The sequence below is a fragment of the Porites lutea genome, chromosome 8, assembly GCF_958299795.1.
Source record: "Porites lutea chromosome 8, jaPorLute2.1, whole genome shotgun sequence".
Classification (NCBI taxonomy): domain Eukaryota; kingdom Metazoa; phylum Cnidaria; class Anthozoa; order Scleractinia; family Poritidae; genus Porites; species Porites lutea.
The window spans coordinates 9,419,324-9,444,492 of NC_133208.1; the positions used below are offsets into that span (position 1 = coordinate 9,419,324).

The following is a 25,169-nucleotide window of genomic DNA, read 5'->3' on the forward strand; positions in this document are numbered from 1 at the left end:
AATAGAAGTTTATACAATGAATTTAAAAGTTTATTTTGATAAGTTTATGGGGTTACCAGCTCCCTAAAATAACTAACGAGCTAAAAACATCAGGGAGCTGGTTTAAATAGTGTAAATGAAATATTTACAGCGGATCGATGTAAGATACATGCGTTTGAGTGTTTGTTGACCACTTCACTTGTACCCTAACTTCTACACTACCCAAAGAATTCTGCTGTTCCTGAATGGGCTAGGGGGTTTCCTTGATTCCTAATCAAACTCATATCAAGAATCTTTCCTTGTTTGTCTAGACTCGCAGCTGGCTACAGGTACAAACAGTGTCACAGCACACGCGACACAATCTGCAGGTGAATTTTTTAATACTTGATCACAAAAGCCTTGAACCAGCCAAATAAGTGCATTGACCCTTGCCACCCCTAAATTTCAGGCTACCTTGTTTCAACAAAATTGCCATTTTAATGTTATTTGTTTACACTAAGCATACTATTTTTCTTGCTATTTTAGGTCAACAGCAGCACATGCCCCTCAACACCAACACTCGTACTACAGGTAAGCTTAAATTGAAAAACCTATCATGAGCAAGCTTACCTATGGTATAGTACGTTTTCTTATGTGAAAACAAAACAAACCATAAGTCTTATTGTCTTGGCAAAAAGCACATTACATTGAATGAAACAATTTATTTCTTTAATGCTATTTTAGGTCAACAGCAGCTAAGGACTGCAGTAAATGCACCTGCTGTAGGTAAACATGATTAAATAATAAAATTACAAGAACTTGTTCACATTATTAATAAATAAGTAGCCACATTCAGGGGTTTCAATAACTTTAGTTATAAGCGGCCATTGAAGATGTAATAGGCGGCTGTGACCACTAAAGTGGCTGCAAGGCCCTTCATTAATGAAATCCAAATAGACGGCGGTAAGAAACCTTACAGGCGGCGGTAGACCGCTGGTAGCCGGCTTTTATTGAAACCCCTGCACATTAAGTTTTAATATGCTATTAATTACAAAAAAATAACTGACCACTCCATCAATGGGCCAACATAATGAAACACTGAAGTACATTGTAAATATTTGTAAGTTAGCCAAGTTAATCCCAGCTGGCAAGAGGTCAAATCAGGTGGCTATAAAAGCCTGTGATGAATGATTTTCTTGAGAACTCTGTTGGGTTACTATTTCAACTGTTTCTTCTGAACAGTAACAATAATCTTGCAAAAGCATGCAAAGTAAACATAGTTATATATTTATTTACACCCCCTTTCACCCTGCCACCAGACACTCACTCTTGCATTAATACACTGACAATAATATTATTGCTTACTTGGTTTTACTATCCCATTTTACCACAGAAAATGCCAGAGCCGAGCTAGGGCGGCTATTTAGTTTCACTCCTGCAGGAATTCAACGAAAAAGGAAATTACCTACAAAAATTAAGCTACCCAATACGTGGACTCATACATTTGTATGCTTAGGACGAATGAGTGATAATGAAGTCCCAAGTACTGCCTACAAATCCCAGTTGACAGGTGCATCACTTGGAGAGAAGAAGATAACATTTGAGAAGAAATCCTCGTGTGGCTACTTTCATGAAAAGCTGTTAGAAAGCTACCCAAAACTAAAGGAAGGAGGGGGTTACGAGCTGATGCGTACAAAGTTCAGATCAACCAGCAAATTGGAAATTTTGCAACCTAAAGGGAATGGTGGGCATAATGTGTTAGACCTTAAAGAAATGGTGTCATCAGCTAAAATCTATGTTCGACCCCTTCAAAAAGATTTAAGTCTTGAGCAAACAGGACAGCCATCATTGGTGAGTTCTCTACTCATTATGACCAGTTTTCTTCTTTACCACAATATTCTGACCAATGTACTTCTTTTGATACATTGACATTAAGCTTGGCAGTGAGGGTTAGAGTGTGTTTATGTCTTCTAATTTTACTAAATGCCTTTCTATCAAGATGGATGTTACTGTTAATTTGTTTACTTTTTTATGTTATTGTTTATTACTGTTTTGAAAGTTCTTGAGCACATCTTGTTATAGTGGAAGAGCTTACATGTATGTGTCACTCTGCCATTTAGCTGCCTCCTCAGGCTTGCTCTGGGCTTGTCCCCAGTTTTCCCTGAAAAGCACTTTTTTTTCAATTTTTCACCAGAGCGAGTGTGAGTGACTTGTGACAAGGCATTTGGAACTACTGTTGAATTGTTGTTTATTAGTAAACAGAACAGGCTAAGATACACTATGGTCATCTGTGTTTGTATTAGTCTTTTGACACTGGCCCATTGGAGATGTGTGTGAAGTGTGGGATCAAGATTCAGCTTTCAAGAATGAGGCAGCACATGCAAGATTGTGGTGGTGGATCAAGTTCAAGTGCAAGTACAAGTAGTGAAAATGACCCTGACATGTTGGATTTTAGTGGATCAAGTAAAGTAACCACTGTTGTGAATGATGACTCAAGTGATGAGGATAAAGACCCTGTGCCCATCAAGACAGGTACATAAAAAGAACAGTGAAATGCTACATAAAAGACAAGACCTGTGACACTAAAACCTACAACACTGGCTACATTATAAAAAGCAAACTGAGAAAATAAAGTGTGGAGTGCAGTGTGGCTAGTTTTGCACAACTCTTCTTACTAGGGAATTGTGTGCATTGGTGTTTGATGGTGAGCTGAAATTTCTGACAAGACATGACCTGTAAATCTCTTCTAATAAAGTGTAAATTATACACAGCTAGGTCTGTCCCTCCCCTGGAACAGAAAACCATCAGTGTGATGACTATGGTGCAGTGGGCTAATAATTATTTGTAGAAATTGTCTCTTTTTCTTTTCAATGTTTTCTTATGCATAAAATTTGATTTCTCTCACTGCACAAATATAAAAATGTTTTACATGTTGATCCTGGGGATGAAAACGAAAAGGTGCAATGCAAATGTTGCTTGGTTGTAATCATGCTTTAAATATCTTACATTTTAAGGATGGCAGGAAAAGAGTGCAATCAGTCCCACTGCCCTTGCAGATTTACAAGGAATTTTTCCTGTTAAATGTTCCCGCACAAAAACACCATGGGACTTTAGAATTGCAAGAACCTGTCGATATCCAGCTCGAGGAGATTGCTCTTTAATTTCTGTCACCATACGATCCAGTTCTTCTTCTGAAAGGTCAGAATAGTTATTGCTTGACAAGCCGTACTCTGCCATTCGACGCTGAATGGTACGCGCAGACATACCCAGCATTTCTGACAACTGGGTCTTGTTGAATCCCAAAGACAACAGGAATTCTAACTGATCCCTACTAAGGAAGTATTTAGGTCTCCCTAGGGGTTTTTCTCGATACAGGTGCATGTTCGAACCGGGTGCAGGAATTAAATCTTCAGGCATTCCGCTGTCTCGAAGGCCGCTAAGAGCATCTTGCAAAATCCTCACGGAATGTGCTGTTACAAAACCACTTTCGCTTAATCGAAGAAGATGACGATGAAAATGTTCCAGGCAGTTTATGAAATACTGTATATCATCAGATGTGACAACCGCCCTGTTAGCTACTTCGTTTACAGCAGCATACAGCCGAGTCAATTCGTTCGTTATTCTCTGAGAAACGACTTCCGCCATATTGGATATTTGAGATCCGCTCATGTCCTTGACTCATGCCCATTATGGGTAGCCGCTGTTTTCTGAACCGCAGGCCTATGCTCACTTTAAAGGTGCACCTCGTCTCTTCAAAGGTGCACCTCGTCTCTTCAAAGGTGTACCTCGTCAATTTAAAGCAAAACTTTTTGACTTGAACATGTTCCTTGTCATTTTAGAGATCATTTCGTTCAGCTTCACTTCAACGCAGTGTAGGTCTTCGGTTTCGAGATGTACCTCGTCACTTTAAAGGTGTAGGTCTTCACTTTAAAGGTGTAGGTATTCATTTTAACGGAATACCTCGTCACTTTAATGGTGTTGGTCTTCGCTTTAAAGGTGTTGCTATTCACTTTAAAGGCCACACACTTCGATTTGTCCTATTTGCCGCGCCATACCCAGGTTAGGGATGTAGACAACTGCCTGGAGCCAGGAAAATTGTCCGGCTGTGAGTGTGATTTTTCCGGCTGTAAACGGCAACCTGCCTCAGAAAGGACTTACTCCCTCTCCCAAATGTTTGTAGAAGGACGTCAGTAATGTTTTTATCTGCCCAAACCTTAGTTTCTTTTTAACCCCAACTGATATGACATAAATACTCCATTATTTTTTAGTTCAAACGATTGCACTGCATTTCTGTTTGCAAGCTCTTTCTTTAGTGTCATTTACTATTTACACCTCATGTAAGCAAAATAGTAAATGCCAAATCACGTATTCCTGGTGGAACAGACCTGTAGTGGCAAAAATTCACTTGATACATCGGGGAAGAGGGGAAAGTTTCTGAAGACAATGGCATAGGAAAATTTTTTTACACCAGCCGAAAGTAACACAACAAGTTCTAGACAACCAGCTGAGATTCTTGAAAGAAGCGTCATCAGTTCCACAACAGAATCAAGACAAAATATTGAGCATATGCACGACCACTTCTATATCTGCTCCTGAACAATTTTTACTTCCGCATTAAGAGCCAGAGCAGACAACAGTGTCACCTACTACCACAGACATGTAAGGTAAAAACGAAATCGCTGCTACCTTAAACTGCTCATTATTGCACAATTACTATTTGTGTAACTTAGGTGAGAATGGACACTCCACAAGCAGGGAAGGCCAAGTTCTCCCTCAGCTAGTTAAATACAAAGGATCTTAGTTTTGATAAACCCTCTGGATTGTGGTGGCTAGTTTACGAAGAAAACAAGGGAATGTTGCCTGCTCTGTTGGAAGCACAACCGTTAACAAAGTTGCAGCAAGTCTGATGTGTAGAACCAGGGCTGTCAAAAAGTTTTTAAGTAGCAGGCTGATAATGAGTAGTAGGCGGCTTTGGAACTTGCAATAACGCCAAGTTATTGAGGGCCGAGGCATCTAGCAACATTTTGAAATTTAGTCTCGAAAATGGTGTTTCCCGTGGTTTTCAGGAGGTATTTACCACCGCAGACGCCATGCTGTTTGGTCAGAATACACGCAAGACTGGGAACAATGTTGTCGAAATGTCCCAGGCGTTCCACAACATGGCACGGTTCGAACATTTCGCATCGATCTAAACCTGTTTTAATGTGTCAAATGTCATTCAAAACTGGGAAATGGATGGTTAACAATTTTATACGATGGTGCTTATTGTTTGTTAACAATTATGGTAGAAGGTAGCCTCCCAAGCAGACGTTCTTGGGGATTCGTCACGCGTTCCTTCCTCACAAACGTCTGCTGAACCAAAAGACAAATTCATTTCCCATCGTTCACAAATATCAGCTGGAGATCACTTGCAGATTATCGGACATCCAATCAGCGCTGTTGAAGTCAAAGTGTTGACAAGCCAAACACATGTACAAGCTCTATAGAGTGTGATACGTGACTAAAGATTTTTTCTCCAGACGAGAATCTAGGAGATAAGTGATGGGTTGTTGTCTATTTCTCTCTGTAAAGAGCGATTAGATGTCGTTTGCTCATAACGTTGTTCTTTGGGTGATGCAACGGCAGTGTAACCTTGTAAGACTGAACAATAGCCAGCATTTTTTGTCACACGTTATTGTTCTGTAGTAAAGCCGAATTCCGTTCAGCAAATTTAACCTCCGAGGTAATTTTTTTCAATGAGATTAAGAGGGTAGCCACTAGAAAGAACGCTTGTAAGTTAACTGAGTAGTTTGTTCTACAACTGTAAGGTCTTCACCTTTCATTAGACCTTTCTGATCTTTTCTGGAGCTATAAAGTCAAGCGCGAAATTCCTCAGGGAACAAAGTGCACTTTCCAGATCTGGAAGTCTGCTGTGATTGGTCTACGTTTTTTTCCGCTCAAGTCAGCAGACGTTTGTGGGGCAGGAAAACGTGACGAACCCCTAAGAACGTCTGCTAGGTAGAACGAGATGAAAGTAGCCGGCTACCGGCCTTTATTGAGAGCCCTGGTAGAACACAACACCATCTGTATGACTATGCTGTGAACCAGTACAAGATCATCTTTCAATGCCCCAGCACAAAGAAGCCATAAAGCCTGAAATGATGCGGCGGATTTCAACATTTTCAAAAACAAATCAACGAAAGGAATGAGGTGAACGAGAGCATGTTAGAGAACCTTCACTGCGATTTATTGGTTGACCAAGGAAGAAATTCCAAATCAGAAGTTGATTTTCCTCTTTTCTCTCCTCGAAAATCTTGGAGCAAGTGAGCTTAAGTACTTTTAGCATAGATCCAAGCCATCTGTATGTAAAATGTTTATCACTCTTGGAGAGAGCGTTCAAGAAATCATGCTTGAAAGAATAAGGCGGGCGGAGAGTTTAGGAATCCTCGCAGATGAAGCTGCTGATGTCGCTGTTTTGCTACAGTTGATTAACTTCATTAAGTATATTAACCCAGAAATGAATGCCCAAGTGTATGAATGCCCGCCAAGGTGCAAATGCTGAGGTCATCACTGGTCAAATCTCGGTCGCCTAAAGAAAGCAACTTAAAAGTAAGAAATCTAAAGTCAGTTGTCAGTGATGGTGCAAGAATCATGACTGGAGAATACAGTGGTGTTGCAACATGGTTTTATTGTCTCTGCCACAGGCCGGCCCTAACTTGTGCGGACACGGGAGACAGAATTAAGTATATAAAGGAAGTGGAAACTATTTTGAAAGAAACATGGCATTTTTTGAGAATACTCCAAAAACCACCAGTATTTTCATGAAGGTACAAACAGAACTTTAAAACTTAGCCTTGACAGACAATACTAAAAAATTTTGTCAAAAAAAAAAAAGAGAAAAGCTTGCCATACCCGTATCTTGTCAAAGATATTCATGCAATAGAGAGCGTGCAAAGACGCGCGTCAAGATTAGCTCGTAGGCAAAAAAGAGGTGATATGTCTTATGAAGAGCGTTGTGACACGTTACATTGGCCATCTTTGTCCAGTCGTAGGAAATATTCCTCTCTTGTTGAATGTTATAAGATCGTGTTTAGCTTATCACACTTGGATTTTGAGGAATTCTTTCAATTCGCAAAAGTCAAATCCACTAGGGCAAATCACTCGTATAAGCTTTATTGTAAATTATCTAGAATCAACTGTTTTAAATATTCTTTTTTTAACAATGTAATTAGTTATTGGAACAATTTACCTAGTAATGTTGTTGAAGCCGGTACCCTTGAACTTTTTAAATGTAAACTCAAATCCTTTTTAAAGTTGTAATTTTTATTGTTTGTTTGTTGTTTTTAGGAGAGTTTTATTCATAGGGTTAACCTCTAGACTCTCCCTTTCAAATTTATGTAGTTATATATGAGTTTGAATAAAGATGTATGTTAAACATGTATGTTGAACAGAGTGTAAACAGTGTGTTTCAGATATATGTTGCTTTGCTCCACACAATCAAGAGCTAGATAAGGATGCCCTTGCTCTGGGCCTGTTAGAGAAGATACAAAATTAAATTATTGGGAACCGACAATAACTAGCATAATCAATCACTCATTTACCTTTTCGATTTTTTCACGTGCCTGGAAAAAGGGTGAAATGGTTCCTTATCTCAAAGATGGGGATCATGAAGTACCAAATAATAAGTAGCCTATCTCTACTTCTGCCTGTGCTTTCCAAAGTAGCCGAGAGAATCACCCTAGGTCAATTTAATGACTATTTAACCACCAAAAGGGAAACCGGAAGCACCACTCGACAGAAACTTTGAGCTTGCTCTTAAGGGATCACATCTTCAGTGCCATGGATAATAAGCATATTACAACGATGGTGGTTATTGATTTAAGCAAAGCCTTTGACAGCCTATGCTATTTGAAAACTACAAAACCTCCAACAAAGCTATTCTTTGGTTCGAAATTTATCTTACAAACAGACAACAGTCCACTCGTGTTGCAACTTCTTTGTCAGAACCACTCACTATTACACACGGCATACCTCAAGGCTCAATTCTTGGCCCAACACTTTTCAGCCTGTGTATAAATGATCTACATAAAGTCATCAAGTTTAGTAACATCAAATCTGGCGTTGATGACACTAAGATATATTTGTTGTTCACATCAAAGGGCATCGATTCATGTCGACGCCAAGTTACTGAGGATCTCAAACACGTTTCAGAGTGGTATTACGCTAACCACCTTTTGATCAATCCTGAAACTAAAATAGTTTGTCCTCTCTGGGGTGAGGCAACTTATCTCCAAGTTGCCCAGTAACATCACCATACCTTTCCTTGTTCAAGACCTAGTACCTGTAACTTCCGTCAAGGACCTTGGCGTCACACTTGATTTGAACCTGACCTTCAGTGGCCATACCGCTTCACTAACCTCCTCTGTTTTGTCAGCATTAGTTCACATAAATAGGGTATGACACTTCTTCTTCAAAGATGTACTGTACATAATCCTAAATTCCCTAGTATTTAGCAAACGGTTCTACTGCTCGGCCATATGGTCTGGGACTTCTAACGAAAACATCCATAAACTACAACTTATGCAAAAACTTTGCCAGCCGAATACTACTAACACAAAAAAGTTTGATCACATTACACCAGTCTTACATGAAGTTGGTTGGCTCACCATCGAAGAGCTACTATGCTTATATGATGTAACCATGATCTTTAAAGGTCTGAGTGGTCTTGTGCCCAGCTACTTAAGAACTAAGTTTGTAAAACGCTCAGAAACTCACTCGTATTGCACTAAACAGAACAATCAACTTTATCTCCCTCAGTGCGGAACCTCCTCAACACAGCGTGCCTTCCGTTTCAGGGCATCTAACTGTTGGAACAGTCTTCCCAATGATATTAGAAACTCTGCCTCTATTAAGGTTTTTAAAAGGAGGGCCAGGCTTGAGATAATCAGAATGCAGAAATAGAAAATTTACTCCCAGTTTGTTGATCTTTGTAATTAATTGTTTATTAGCTTTTAATTTTTTTTATAATTGTAGTTCTAGCATTCAAATGTAATTGTCTTTTATACATGTAATATTTGCCTATTTAGTACATTATGCTTAGTGAACAATCTCGTAAATTCATTCTGAAAACCTAATTGAGAGAATTAATAAATGTATTTTATTGTATTCTCCAGGAAGTTTTGCCAAGTATTTCCACATTACGCAAGTCATTTAAGGCTGGAGCCCTAAACTTCTCTCTTGTTGGACCAGCAATTAAACACATATGTAGCTGCTAGCTAGCCCACGCCTGCGCGGTAGGAAAAACTTTTTCCACTCTTTGGGTCAAGTGACCAAGCATAGTTTTAAAATGCATCATCATTAGCTTGACGGTTGGGAATTGTCGCATTTACTCGTTCTGTGATGGATTTGGTAGTTCAAGGATAGAATCTTACAGGCTCACATGGTATTAGCCTTACCTTTCGTTTCCATTTTATTTGGTTTATTATTTCGCCCTTTGTAATTTCCTAATTAAGTTTGCATTCGTATTTGTTTACCTACTACATTTCTCGTCACGTCGTTAAGATTTTTCAGCTGTATTTTCCTTTCTAGTTTTACATCAACCTTGCCAGGAGGAAATCCAGGAGAAAATCGTCGAAGCCCTCACTAAGCCAAGTGTTATTATAGACTCTGGAATTACCATTTCTCCTCCCACTCCACGCATGAGTTCACTCCCTGCAACTGCTTCAGTCGCCCGAGCTACATCGTCTGTCACCTCAAGCATAAGTTTCATTACCCAAACCGCCCCAAGCACTAATTCAGCTCCACAGTCCACAATTCCAGTGGAACAAAACATTAATCCCATCAATACTACCCAAGCTCCAAACATGGATTTCTTCAGTCGAATGTCAGTTAATGCTGCCCCATATTACCCAGTCAATCACTCCTTCAGTAGTCACTTGCCAAAGTTAAATCTGCCTGTATTCAACGGAGACCCCTTAAAATGGTTAACATTCTGGGACTCATTCAATGTGGGGGTGAACAGTAAACCAGGCTTAACAGAGGTAGGTAAGTTCAATTATCTAAAGGCACAAGTTACTGGGGAGGCAGAGCATGCAATCACAGGATTTCCTATTACCAGTGGTAACTATGCTAAAGCTATCGCCACCCTAAAGGAGAGATTTGGGCACCCCCACAAGGTTGCCAATGCACATATGACAGCCTTGTTGGACCTACCACACCCAACCAGCCACCAACCCAGTTTACGCTCTTTCTATGATACCCTGGAGACCAATATTAGAGCACTAGAGGCCTCAGCAAAATCCCAGGATACCTTTACTGATCTTCTAGTTCCTGTAATTTGGGCAAAACTGCCAGAGGAAACAAAATGCAATCTAGCATGGTCCCAACAAGGAGACTACTGGACAATTCAGGATCTGGGGGAAGTATTAAAAGAGCTGAAGGTTTTGGAAGCAAGAACAACTCTCCTGCTGGAACCTACACCTACGGCACCCTTCTTCACTAGGGTAGGGGGGTCTCACCCCCGGAGGAAGGGTGGCACCAGGAGTCAATCATGCCCATCATGGCTCTCTCAAATGCGTCACTGTGAAGAACTTCACAAGCAAGAATGCTATTACCAAGACAGGGCTGTGTTACAATTGTGTCATCTTCCCACCGCAGTGCTGACTGCTCATCCAAATTCTGATGCAGGCACTGTGGTGGGAAACATCATACCACCATCTCCAGAAAAGCAACAAGCAGCAAAACATTCCCCCACCCCCACCAACAGGAAATAGAGTCCCCGTCCCCAGAGAACACTTCTGAATCCATTCATGCAACCTTTACACCAACGCAAATGGGTTGAGTATCCAATTTTGTTAAAAACAGCTGTTAGCCAAGTCAAGGTTGGAAATTGAGTCGTGAGGCTAATATACTACTTGATGAGGGTGAACAACGTTCTTTCATAACTAAAGATTTGGCAGATGATCTCAGCACAAAACTGGTTTACAAACAAAACATCTCAATGTCTCCCTTTGGAGCCACAGAACACTTACTTAGGAGACTAGAGATGACAACCGTTGACATCATCACTGTACAGAGAGACAAAATCCCCCTATGGCTTCTTGTTGTTCCACATATTGCCACTCCCCTCAAGCGCCAACACAACGCAGATATCAATAACATGCCCCACCTCAAGGGTTTGAGATTAGCACATCCAGTATCAAGTGGGAACTTTTCAATCAACTTATTTATTGGTACCGACCATTATTGGGACATTGTACAAGATACTATCATTAGGAGGGAAGGGGGCCCACTGCTATGCAATCCAAGCTGGGTTACCTGTTGTCTGGCACGATAGCTTTCAGGGGGAGCAAGATAGTGTCATTACTATCTTACACATTGCAGCACATAAACATTGAATCACTCAGAATATCATCTCATGATGACCTCCCTGATAAGAATTTTTTGGCTAGTTATCAAGCCACATCAATCACGAACTGATGCAAATAAAACTCGTTCCCATATCAATGGTTAATTGTGCACTTGGCCTTGTTATGAAACTGAAATGATTTTTTGCAACTTGCACGTGGCCTACTGGCCTATTGAATGTTGTATTCTTACTCTCTCCTTACTTTTATTGATTTTACACAACTGCAGCACTCCTCTAGCTGATGTGGAAATTAGTTCTTTTCTTTTTTGGTCTTTGACGATCCACCCTCAGGAATTCCCAGTGCTTCCAGTAGGGAGTGTAAGGTGAGTATGGAGATTTTCTGAAAGTGATATTTATGTAGTAAGATACTTCAGGAGCACTAATTGGATCAGCTCCTGGATACTTGCACTTGGGAGTGGAAAATTATAAAAATAAGAACGCTGTAGAATAAAAACACATGGCCAGTGTTTAATCCCTGCAAGCATTAATAGAGGCAGATCTAGGGGAAGAGGTGCAGGGACTGGAGGGAAAATTTTAAGGCCTAAGGGGTGAATTTTTTTTTGGGGGGGGGCGTCCTTAGAAAGTAGTGTGGATCCAGCAATGGTAGTTATTTAGGGTGGGCCTTATAATATAAACAATGTGTTATTAACAGCACAGTGTGAACGCAGGTAGCCCGCAATCAATCATTCTTTTGTTTCTGCCACCCTCCATCCACGAAAAAAAGAATTCCTAGTTGCATGTTACGATGCGGGCTACTAGGTCTATGTATAAACAAGACAACAATCAGAAAAAATTATTGAAATTTTTTTTTAACTTTCCACTATGAAAACAATATACCCATTTTTCAGCACAAAGTACATTTATTTTTTTATTATGTTCTGAGTTAACACTAAAAACCTAAACAGAAAAGCGTGAAATTATGTCATAAAAATCCACGTGAGACTAAATGAAAGTCACATACCTTATATATCCAGCCTGACCCTCTAAGCGGTATTACCTTCCTACATAATACCGGTCAGAGGGACAAGACAACAGAACAAACACAGTAATTGACTGATCATGTTCAGGTCTAATGGAAACATACACAGAAAAGCCTTGAGCTATGTCATAAAAAGCCAAGAGAGACTAAATGGAGCTCCCATTCCTTATATATCCAGCGTGACATCATCAATCATCTTGATTCAAACTCCATTCAAGTACATTATCAACACGGCTTCAGACAACGCCACTCTTCTAAGCACGTAACCTTGACCTTGGCCAACAAAGTGATTTGTTGTTTCTCAACTTTGCAAAGCCATTCGACATGATGTCCCGCCGACAATTGTTGAAAACATTGGACAACGCTTGAACAGTGGCCAACCATGCGACATCAAAGAGTGCTTGTTAATGGTGTATCATCATCTGCAATTCCCATGAGATCAGCTGTGCCCCAGGGGACTGGCCCACTTATGTTCCTTGTGAACATTACAGTCAAACCAAGTCAAGCGTACCCCCCAAGATTCTATTAATGAATTGATTATTTTAAAAATGAATCCGTTAGTCGTTCCCGTAACTGGTGTCAAATTCAAAGCGGCATTTCTGCATGCGTAATGAGCAGTGAATATTTTACAAGAACTTCTCTGTATTTGGTCAGATTGGAAATCTTTGAATGGAGTAAGCTTCTTAAAAGACATTTACATCAATTTCAGGAAAATGGAGCTGGTAGAAATTTCATAACTGCCTCGCGTGTGAATTCACGGCTCATTACACATGCAAGAATGCAGAGATCAATCTGAAATCTACAACTAGCAACGGATTCAACTTTTGAATAATAAATTCATTAATGTATTCTTGGGGGGTACACTTGACCTGGTTTGACTGTAACGATATCGGCGAAAACACAAAGGCGCATTTGTATGGTGTAATCAGCGTGCAAAGAAAGTAGTGTCCGATAGCCCGGGGCTAGTGGATTTTGCTATCGGGCTAGTAAATTCTGTTTTTAACTTGCCCGACGGGTAAGTGATGTTTTTTGAGGAATTCGAATAACAGAAGAACTGTGAAATCAATTCTGCTAGTCAAAAAGTTTTTGGGGCTAGTTAAAATGACGTCTGGGCTAGTAAATGCTAGCTTCAGCTTGCCCGAATGGCAAGCTGTAAAAATGATTTTCTTTGCACCCTGTGTAATCAAAGATTGTAATGATGCAAAGTCACTACAGCAAGACCTAAACACACTTGGACACTAGGAAGACACATGGCAAAGGCAGTTTAATGCAAAGAAGTGAACCATCCTAAGAGTCTCATGCTCAAAATCTCCAGTTGAATACCAATGCACCATCCACAGAGAACCCTTGCAAGCTGTAGATCACAGCAAATACCTTGGAGTTGAACTATCCAGTGATCTAAATTGGGACGTTCGTTATACAAGACAAAAGTTCTTTAGAATTCTGCAGATGGCAAAGCCAACGGATCTCTTGGCCTTGTAAGAAGAAACAAACCTAAATAAGTGCCCGGAAAACGTAAAAGAACAAGCCTATCTTGATTTAGATGGACCACAGCTTGAGTATGGATCTTGTACAAGGACCATCTGTACGTTGATAACATTATCACTGGGTGTGACACTGACGAACACGCCCTAGGTTACTATGAGCAATCAAGGTCCATCATGGTCAATGCTGCGTTCAACCCACGATCCTGGGCATCCGACAGTCAACCTCTCCAGAATCAAACCACAGTTGATGGAGTGCTTGACACTGAACCTTGCTACACCAATGTCCTAGGTCTTTGATGGGACACCACTTCAGACACATTAACACTGGCATCCAAAGATGTGTCCCCCTCAACTGCTGACACCCTCATCACTAAGTGGAGATTTTAAAAGCCATCCAAGTTTAACGACCCACTTGGTCTGGTCACACCCATCGCCATTAATGCCAAGATCCTTATGTAAGATATTGGGCAGTTAAATGTAGACTGGGATGAGCCACTGGATGGAGAAATTAGAGATCGCTGGCTCAACATTGTCCAAGATCTTAAGGAGTCTACCAGTCTTACAATGTCCCAGATGCTACTTCAGCTCTCAATAAATCGATGTAACAACTCAGCTTCACGTTTTTGTGGATGCAAGTGTTAAGGCTCATGGTGCTGTAGCCTACATCTGACAAGTTCAACAGCCCTCCTTTGTGACAGTAAAATCGAGAGTAGCACCCCTTAAACAACTATTCCTACCCAGATTGGAGTCAATGGCCGCCCTGGTAGGTGCGAATCTAGCAGAATTCTTGCAGAAAGCCTTAACGAAGAAATTTCCTGCCACAAAAGTTACCCTGGGGTCTGACAGTCAGATAGTTCTCCATTGGCATCAGAGCAATAAGCAACTACAGCAGTTCGTATGCTATCAAGCGTCTCTTCCCACCCACCAGTTGGCAATATTGCCTTACAAGTGACAACCTGGCTGCCCTGCTAACAAGGGGTGTGCAGTGACCACTGCACAACTACAGATCTTAGTTGTGTGGATGCACCATCCTATTTGGCTGCCCATGGAACCTGATTGGCCATTATGAGAACCGACTACCCGTCTTCTCGTAGAGATTACAGAAGAAGAATCTAACACTAAGCCTGAATTTGACGCGAAAAAGAGACCCACACAGGTTGATTCAACTGATGAGCAGGCAACTATTAGCAACACCATGGAACCTACCAGACACAGTACCCTTGACAAGCTTCTAAGTGTCACCACCTACATACTTAGGTTTGTCCACAACCTCTGGATCCCTTCAGACCACCAGAGTGGACCACCCACTGTCGTGGAACTTACAGCAGCAGAGAAAGCATGGCTCCATGACTGCCAGCATCACACCTATCATCCCATAGCAAGAATTGAACCCCCCTAACACACCAGTTACGCCTTGTTCTTGATGAAAACCGCTTACTTTGTTGCAGCGGGAGGATCTATAATGCCCCAACTTCCAAGGCTATCAAGTTCCCAGTCCTACTTCCTAAGAAGGATCACCTGACAAGTCTCATCATTCGTGACACACATGTAAGTCAGCTTCATACCGATGTTGGCTCTACACTTACCTCCCGAAGTGTTACGATATTCGATCTATGACCTTTTAATATAGGACTTGACAGTAAATCAAGATAGGGACTCGCATGATGTAATCTAATAATAGTAGTTGAATCATCGCCTCAGTTTATGATCGGATGTTGCGTGATTAGAACAATAATGTTCAAAGATTCATTATTAAAACTGGAGTTGACTAGTTGATGCGTCTCTCTCTCTTTACATCGCTAATTCGAACGAAATAAAACGTTACATGGTGTCAGACAATATTGAACCATGATGCCAACTACAGGGTCATCAGAAGCATCGCTCGCTCATGAAGAAACGACGCCAGCTCAAGAAATATTACCCACCACTCAAATCTACATGCCGCCGGCAAACTTGCCCCCACCCAAGCCACTTGTGATGGACGACAATTTAGCCACCAACTGGAACGCGTGGAAGAAAGCGTGGACAAGATACGAGGTCGCCACAGGCGTAGACAAGCAGGAACTAGTAAGAGTCTCAACATTGCTGTCAGTTATTGGAGAAGACGCCACAAAAGCATTCGATGGCTTTGAATTGGGAGAAACCGAGGACGATTCAAAAATAGAGAATGTCCTTGCAAAGTTCGATGAATACTGTGAGCCACGAACACAGGTCATCTACGAATGCTATTGATTTAATAATCGTAACCAAGAACCTGGAGAAAGCATCGCATCATACCTTACAGAATTAAGGACAATTGCAAAAAAACTGCCAACATGAAAGTATCACCCCAGATGAGATCTTACGTGAGAGAATTGTGCTGGGAATTCGAGATGACAAAATGCGTGAGAGATTACTCCGATTAAACGTTGCAAAACACTGTCGATTTAATTAAAGCCGCGGAACAGACTGAACAACAAGTCAAACTTATGGGGGGAAACCCCGGCGGAACCGCGAACGTAAATGCGTTAAAACAGGGCAGTGGTAAAAAGGTAAAAACAACAATAGATTTAAGATTTAAGAAGACTGTCTCCGATCCAGCCCGGTCAAGCGATTCGAATGAAACTCGCTGGTGACACAAAATGGTCTCTTGGCAGCTGCATCAAGGCACTACCTAACCGCTCTTACGAAGTGGAAGTCACAGGTCACCGTTATCATCGCAACAGGCGCCAACTAAAAACAGCCGAAACACCTCCACACACTACACTTGAAGATCTTCCGAACAATGATGCCGATGTAACATCTCCCATTAACAGCCAAGAAACAACACAGCCCACTCGTTGTCGAGATGACACCTCAGGTGTGACTCCCGAACCAGTCACTCAACCACGTCATTCAACCCATGTAAGGAAACCGCCAGCTTGGCACGACGATTACCTGATGAACTATTAAGAAAAAGGAGATGTCACGATATTCGACCTATCACATTTTAATACCAGACATGACAGTAGATCAACATAGGGACTCGCGTGATGTAATCTGATAATAGTAGTTGAATTATCGCCTTAGTTTACAATCAGCTGTTGCGTGATTAGAACAATAATTCATTGATTCACTTGTAATGTTCGAAGATTCATTATCAAAACTGGAGTTGACTAGTTGATGCGTCTCTCTCTATGTCGCTAATTTGAACGACATAAAACGTCACACTTAGGCAGAAATTTTGAATTCCAGCAGGCAGATACCAAGTAAAGAAAGCTCTCACCAAGTGCGTGACCTGTAAGAAAGTAACTGGTTTCCTGTATCAGGCCCCAGATTCACCACCACTACCCAACTCCAGATTCCAAAGGTCCTGGCCATTTGAAGTCACTGGAGTCGAGTTTACTGGTGATAGACAGACAAGATATAGAGATAGCCTCAATATTCCATCTTGTAGAATCAATGCTGGCCAACGAGCTTTTTTTTACCGTGATGTGAAAATGTGGAATAATTTAAGTAGAGACTTAAGGGAAATCATGAATACTAAAGTTTTTAAGAGACGTCTAATTAATGAACTGATTTGTACGATGAACTAGATTAGATGTTGAAATTTGTAAAAGTTACTATTTAGTTATTGTTGTACATAGTTTTTTAAAGTTATTTAATTAAATAATCAATTTATTCATCCATTTGATTTATTTAATTTGATTTTAATATTGATGCTGAAAAGCCCTTTTAAGGGATGCTCAATAAAGTGTATGTATGTATACCTAATAACTTGTACATCCACAGGGCTGTACTCCTTTAAGTTGTCAGTGACTTGTCAGTTGGAACATTCTTACTCACCTTTCGATAATCTGCAGCCCAGTGGTCTCTCCCAGGCAGTGATGATATCTGAAAATGCCTTCACCTATCAATCTGCAGTGAGCAAACTTAAGGAACTATTTAGTTCACTGACACTGAAGGAAGTATCTGCAAGGCACGGTGTTATTGGAAATTTATTCCAAAGACAGCCCCATGGTACAGAGGATTTGGGAGAGGCTAATAGGTTTGACCAAGACAGTGCTGAAGAAGGTACTCAGAAAGGCTTCAGTCAACTTGATTACCCTCCAGACCATCGTGGTAGAGATGGAGGCAGCTCTCAATGATTGACCCCTGACCCACCTTTCATCGGACTTTGAAGATGACAAACCACACATGCCATCTCAACTTCTTTACGGTCAATGAATTACCAGCCTCCGTCACCCAGAAGTAGAAGGTGGTGAGTTGTCAGACCCGGGCTACGGAGAAACAGATATGAAGAAATGCAATCCTTGTAGCACTACTTACACAACATTTCTGGCAGCACTGGCACAAGAATACTCAACCTCACTAACCGACTTCCACAAGGCCAGTGGTACCACTGGTGACACCATCGTCAAAATAAGAGATGTGGTACAAATCCACAGTGATGAAAGGAGTCGTCTGAAATGGAGACTAGGAGTAGTGGAAGGACTCATTAGAGGTGTAGACATCTGACACAGTTCATCTGAGTACATCAAAGGGATGTACCAATCAACCCATTACCAAATTGTACCCACTGGAAGTTGTAGCAGCGGACCCTGGACTAAGGGAGCAGATAGTGGATTCGGAGCCACCACAGCAGCTAGCACCTAGGAGAAGTCAGCGGATAGTGGCAAACAGAGCCAAGGATCGTATTGTGGACTGGGCTAAACAGCTTCATGCCCCCCCTCCGGAGGCTGTCTGAACTCTATTAATGACTATTACTGTTTCTCATTAGAACCTTAGAATTGTATTGTTACTGTTTATAATCATTTTGGACTAAGGACATCATTATTAATGGATTCCATGTGGAACACCAGCCTGTAATTCGAAAGGGCCTTGGGGGAGAGACATGTCTGCTTGAGTCGCCATTTTGATTAAACAACGAATTACTCCTCCACTTGTTGAACCTCTTTCTAGTCAGAATTTCCCACAAGGATCCTAGCCAATCACTTTTTTTCAAGAAGAGGAACCACAAGAGAAAAAAGTCAAGAAGCCGAACTTGAAGCTGAATGGGAGAAATTCAAGTTCAACCTGGATAATTTCATGGAAAAGTGTTGCCCTCCCCTGTGAATGAGAGATCTCATGATAGAGAAAATACCACGACATCAGGCGCAAGTAAAGATGTTAAAGGAAAGAGCTCTTTAACACCATTGGAGTTAATCGGCAGTCAGTGGTCAGCAGGAATGGTGGACGTGTTCCTTTCATCTCCTACTCTCTAACAACACCAGCCTGTAATTCGAAAGGGCCTTGGGGGAGAGACATGTTTGCTTGAGTCGCCATTTTGATTAAACAACGAATTACTCCTCCACCTGTTGAACCTCTTTCTAGTCAGAATTTCCCACAAGGATCCTAGCCAATCACTTTTTTTCAAGACGAGGAACCACAAGAGAAAAAAGTCAAGAAGGCCGAACTTGAAGCAGAATGGGAGAAATTCAAGTTCAACCTGGATAATTTCATGGAAAAGTGTTGCCCTCCCCTGTGAATGAGAGATCTCATGATAGAGAAAACACCACGACATCAGGCGCAAGTAAAGATATTAAAGGAAAGAGCTCTTTAACACCATTGGAGTTAATCGGCAGTCAGTGGTCAGCAGGAATGGTGGACGTGTTCCTTTCACCTCCTACTCTCTAACAACACCAGCCTGTAGTTCGAAAGGGCCTTGAGGGAGAGACATGTTTGCTTGAGTCGCCATTTTGATTAAACAACGAATTACTCCTCCACTTGTTGAACCTCTTTCTAGTCAGAATTTCCCACAAGCATCCTAGCCAATCACTCTCTTTCAAGAAGAGGAACCACAAGAGAAAAAAGTCAAGAAGGCCGAACTTGAAGCTGAATGGAAGAAATTCAAGTTCAACCTGGATAATTTCATGGAAAAGTGTTGCCCTCCCCTGTGAATGAGAGATCTCATGATAGAGAAAACACCACGACATCAGGCGCAAGTAAAGATATTAAAGGAAAGAGCTCTTTAACACCATTGGAGTTAATCGGCAGTCAGTGGTCAGCAGGAATGGTGGACGTGTTCCTTTCACCTCCTGCTCTCTTACAACACCAGCCTGTAATTCGAAAGGGCCTTGGGGGAGAGACATGTCTGCTTGAGTCGCCATTTTGATTAAACAACGAATTACTCCTCCACTTGTTGAACCTCTTTCTAGTCAGAATTTCCCACAAGCATCCTAGCCAATCACTCTCTTTCAAGAAGAGGAACCACAAGAGAAAAAAGTCAAGAAGGCCGAACTTGAAGCTGAATGGGAGAAATTCAAGTTCAACCTGGATAATTTCATGGAAAAGTGTTGCCCTCCCCTGTGAATGAGAGATCTCATGATAGAGAAAATACCACGACATCAGGCACAAGTAAAGATGTTAGATGGAGTTAATCAACAGTCAGCGGTCAGTGGGAATGGTGGACAACCTTTCTACAATTTTTGTCTGATATTATTAGGTACTTCTTCTGTAATATGGTCAGGCTTTTTTACATTCTAATCACGCCCAAAAAATCCAAATTGAAACCGAGCTTGGCTGAAAAGCTCTGAAGAATTTTATGCTTAATAGTTACATTAATTTATTGTCTCCCTTAGCTCTACAAGAAATACTCTTTTAAAAAACAATGTATTCTCAAAGGTGTGTAATTTGTACTCTTGTGGGGTCATCCACTAGATTAGCCAATCCCGATTCGCTCTCTACTTGATGTTACTGTTTTTATGCCCTATTTAAATTGTATTAATGGTCCACGTAAATTTAATCTGTATCATAGTATGTTGAATTGAGCAAGTTAAATAAATCATCTATCATCATCTTAAAATGGGCTTTGCAGCAGTTGCTGAAAATGGAATCTGAGTTATATGGATTCTTCTATCCACTTAAAGTTGAGCCTGCCAAAGTTGTACTCTCAGCAACAATTACAAATGCATGGCCACAAAGGGGCACTAGTGCTGTTACACGAATCAAAACATGACTCAGAAACAGCCTGAAAAATGGCATGCAGAATATGTCATTTCAGGTATCAACCAATGGCCCACCTGTTGCACACAGCAGTTACTAACTGGCTGCAAAAAGTCGTAGATTGCAAAGGCCGTCCATCCCAATCAAAACAGACGCCACTTCAGCAGCAAACCAGAAACCAGTTTTGGTGGACCAAGGGACCCAGTGTGATTCTCTTTACACCTCACAGACTACAGAACAAATTAGGCTCACTACTGGAAGTGTCGCTAGCAAAGGAAGCCTTCTTCTTGTGGAATGCCTGACCAGGAATCAGACAATGACAGTGCATGAGACAGCATGTGCGATACTGAAGATGACAAAAGCAAGAAACATTTTCCTTAATACTACCCTTCCAAGTGACTACTTTTTGTCCAACGTCCTCCTCGGTTTGAAATATGTGTACAGCAATTTGTTACAGTGGACTTGGTTAACTTTTGCTTGGATATACTTACTTGATCTACTTACAGATAGTGTTTTCCAATCTTGAAACCACTTGGTTACACAGAGATGTTATGTAAATGGAGTTTTGTCCACAGAACAATACACATCATGTGGCATTCCTCAGGGCTCTATACTTGGACCACTATTGTTCATTAAACGATTTTCCCAAATGTCTACGGCATACAACACCTGGTATGTTTGCCGATGATACATATATAACTACAGCTCATGAAGATATATCCACAATTGAATGTTCTTTAAATAGTGACTTAACTGCAGTACATAATTGGCTTAAGACAAACAAATTGAGTTGCAATACTTCTAAAACTTGTTATATAACAACTGGTCTCGGCAAAATTTGGCAAATGTCAAGTTCATGAATCTAGAGTTGGATAATAGACCTATTGAACATAAACCTTCTACTAACTTATTGGGGGTTCATATTGATGCAATGCTATCCTTGGATAATCAGATCAAACATACTTCATGGCCTCAATGGACGAATTGATCAAGCAGCTGCATGCTGCTAATGCCAGTGGGGAAACTCGGGCCCCCAAGAAGGCAGAATCTGCCAACAAACGAAAATCCCAAGCGACGAATAGCTCTGAACCAGGGCAATCGTCGGATGCAGATGACCTGTTAGCCGACACTAGCAAGCAACAGAAAACTGCAAACAATGAAAGTGACAACACCGCGTGCAGCGATGGCGCTGATGAAGACAGCTCTTTACTTGACAAAATCACACAGTCCCTATCTGAAACGGAGAAAACTGACGTACCCAACGTTTCGGATAAACTTGCGAAAATCATAAACTTGAGGTGGCTTAATAAGCTTGACAATTCAAATCTCAAGGACAAATGAGGGAAATATCTCTGTCCGGCTAATAGTGATCGGTTAATCAAACCGAAAGTAAACCCTGAAATATGGGGACAGCTTGACCGCCATGCAAGGGGCAAAGATTTAAAATTATCAAACTTACAGGCGACACTGACTAAAGTTGGTAATATCACCGCCAAAACAACGTATATGCTATTGAAGGCCCATTCTGAAAACAACCCACTGGATATAGAAGCTATGATCAGAATGAATACTGACACCATAGCCCTTCTCGGGCATGTTAGTTTCGAAATTGCACAACGTAGGTGCAATGTAATCTGACCAAACCTGAACAAAGATCACGCCATGCTTTGTACATCACATGTGCCTATCACCTCCATGCTGTTTGGTGATGAATTACAAACACAACTCAATCATATCTCTGCATCAAATAAGATTAGTAGCACAGCCAACAATTCAATGTTCTCTAACAAGCGACAGTATGCAAAACCTCAAAAATCGTCTAAGCAGTGGAGGCCTTTTTCTGGGCAAAATGCCTCTGGGCAACCAGTCGCAGACTAACAGGAAACCAGCTCAATACAACAGCCGTAAAAAGCAGGCGACAGACCAAATGAATGACAGGAAATAACCTGTGACATTATGCAAACGTTAAACACCATTCAGGTAAGCGAATTTGAAGGCATCTTGCCATCACTTTTAGAGTATTTTGTTGCAAAGCACAAATGTTTACGGCGGGTAGTATACCTGCTTATTCTCACATACAGCAAGACTTGACCTCTGATCCTGAAGTTTTAGAGACAGTCACTGGCCAAAAAATTGAATTTGATACATGGCTGAAGCAGTTGAAACCGTTGATGTAACCAAAGTTTTCAGACATTCAGTCCGTATCTATTGATTTGGAAATTGCTCAGCTCCTCCAGAAAGGGATTATCCAGCCATGCTATCACAAGGCTGGGGAATTTGTTTCCCCAGTATTTACTAGGCCTAAGAAGGATAGTTCTTTTCGGATGATTTTGAAGTTGAAGTCTTTTAATACCCATGTCACTAATCATCATTTTAAAATGGACAACATTTGGACTGCCATCAGGACGATGAAACCTGGATGCTACATGGCATCAATAGATCTAAAAGATGCCTATTACTCAGTCCCAATAAGCACTACTGACCAGAAGTTTCTAAGATTTGAATGGAAAGGGACATTGTATCAATTTGCATGTTTCCACGAAAATTTACAAAACTGCTTAAACCGGTTTTCTCCTTTTTGAGACAACAAGGTCACATTTCAGTGCCCTACATAGATGATTCTTGGTTAACCGCTGACAGTTTCCACCTATAAATACATAACGGAATGTTATAGATAATGTCACTCTACTCGACAAAGTTGGATTCCTTATTCATCCTGAAAAGTTGCTCTTAGTCCCAACTCAAATCATAGTTTTCTTGGGATTTGTTCTCAATTCTATTTTGATGCAGGTGTCATTGACTCAAGAACAAGCTCTAAAATTGAAAGAAGCCTGTGTGAATTTGCTAGCTACTTCCTCCCCCTGTATTAGGACGGTTGCCCAGGTATTAGGGCTAATGACATCTAGTTTCCCAGGGGTTATGTATGGACCCCTGCACTACAGGGTCCTTGAAATGGAAAAAACATAGGCCCTGGTAACATGCAACAGGAATTTTGACAAAACCATGTCTTTATCTCAGGAGTCCAAAACAGACTTCAAATGGTGGGTTGATGCATTATCATTAGCATTTAACCTTATCAACCATGGGGACCCCCAAATCATGATGACAACAGATGCATCTTTCACAGGATGGGGTTGCTGTTTTGATACAGTCACTACTGGAGGGAATTGGACTCCAGAAGAAGCTGCACATGATATTAACTATCTAGAAATGCTTGCTACAATTTCTGGCAAGCATATTAAACTTATGGTAAATAACACCACTGCCATGACAATGATAAACCAAATCGGCACATGCCACTCTGGGGAAAACAATCACCTTACAAGACAAATTTGGGAGTGGTGCATATCTTGTAATGTTTGGCTCACGGTAGTACACATTCCAGGCAAAGAAAATACTGAGGCAGGTAAAGAGTCACGCCTGTCTGGAAAGGAAACCGAGTGGACATTACAACCATCTCTCTTCAAAGCTGCCTCTGACAAATTAGGTGTTATCCGAGGCATTGATCTTTTCACCTCAAGGCTTAATTATCATCTGAAACCCTATGTTGCCGACAAGCCAGACCCGGAGACACATGCAATAAATGTATTTCTATGTGTTGTGTTGTTGAGTCGCCTTTTGGTGACCTAAAATTTTACAACGGAAGCCAGACAAAATATTGGTCACCATAAGGAAAAAAACACATCAAGTGGAATTTTACATGAAGGGTTATCCTGCTGACCACATTGATTACTGGTACTTCATTTTTGCATGTTTCGTGAATCGGGTGTTCCAAGTTGATCCTCAGGTAAGCTAGTTAAGCTGCTGAAGATGATTTCTGAAACAGTTTCCTTCCATAGAATTTCTTCATATTTTTGTCAAGTGTCAGTAGCTTTTTCTGCAGCAAATGGATCTCCAGCAGCAAAAAGAGCCTTTAAATTTCTCAAAACATTGTCTACCTGGCACACCATTGTTAACTCCATTCAATGGTTAAATAAGAGAAAGGCTGTACTTTTTCTTTCGTGTAGCGCTAATTAATGTTAGACACATGTAAACTCATTTAGAGCAGTACCCTGTCTGGCACGAAATTTCTTTCTGACCTCAGTGGCTGCAAGAAAAAAAAACTCAAATCTACAATTATGCAGTTTCCAGCATTGCTTTAATATTCAAGTTATAAACACTTGGGATGAAAGCTTGAAACTGTCATATATATATTTTTTAATTCACAAAGCCAGGACGATGTCTGTAAGAACAGATGCATTTTCCCAACTTTGTTTTTCAACAAAGCATGTGCAATAAATACTTTTTCTCGTAATACTTTTTGCGTAATACTCATTTTTCAAACAAATTTTTAACCACATGATTGAATATAGCCCATGATTGTCATTGTTTTTAAATTGCTTCACGTCTAAATTGCTGTAGCAAAAACCCTGAGAGC

At 40.9% G+C, this 25,169-nt stretch overlaps 2 pseudogenes; both read left to right on the forward strand.

The window, feature by feature from the left end:
• The first annotated feature begins 1,062 nt into the window (after nucleotides 1-1,062).
• Nucleotides 1,063-11,535, forward strand: LOC140945170 (uncharacterized; annotated as a pseudogene).
• A 6,084-nt stretch (nucleotides 11,536-17,619) lies between these two features.
• LOC140945171 (uncharacterized) lies at nucleotides 17,620-18,515 on the forward strand (annotated as a pseudogene).
• The last annotated feature ends 6,654 nt before the right edge of the window (nucleotides 18,516-25,169 follow it).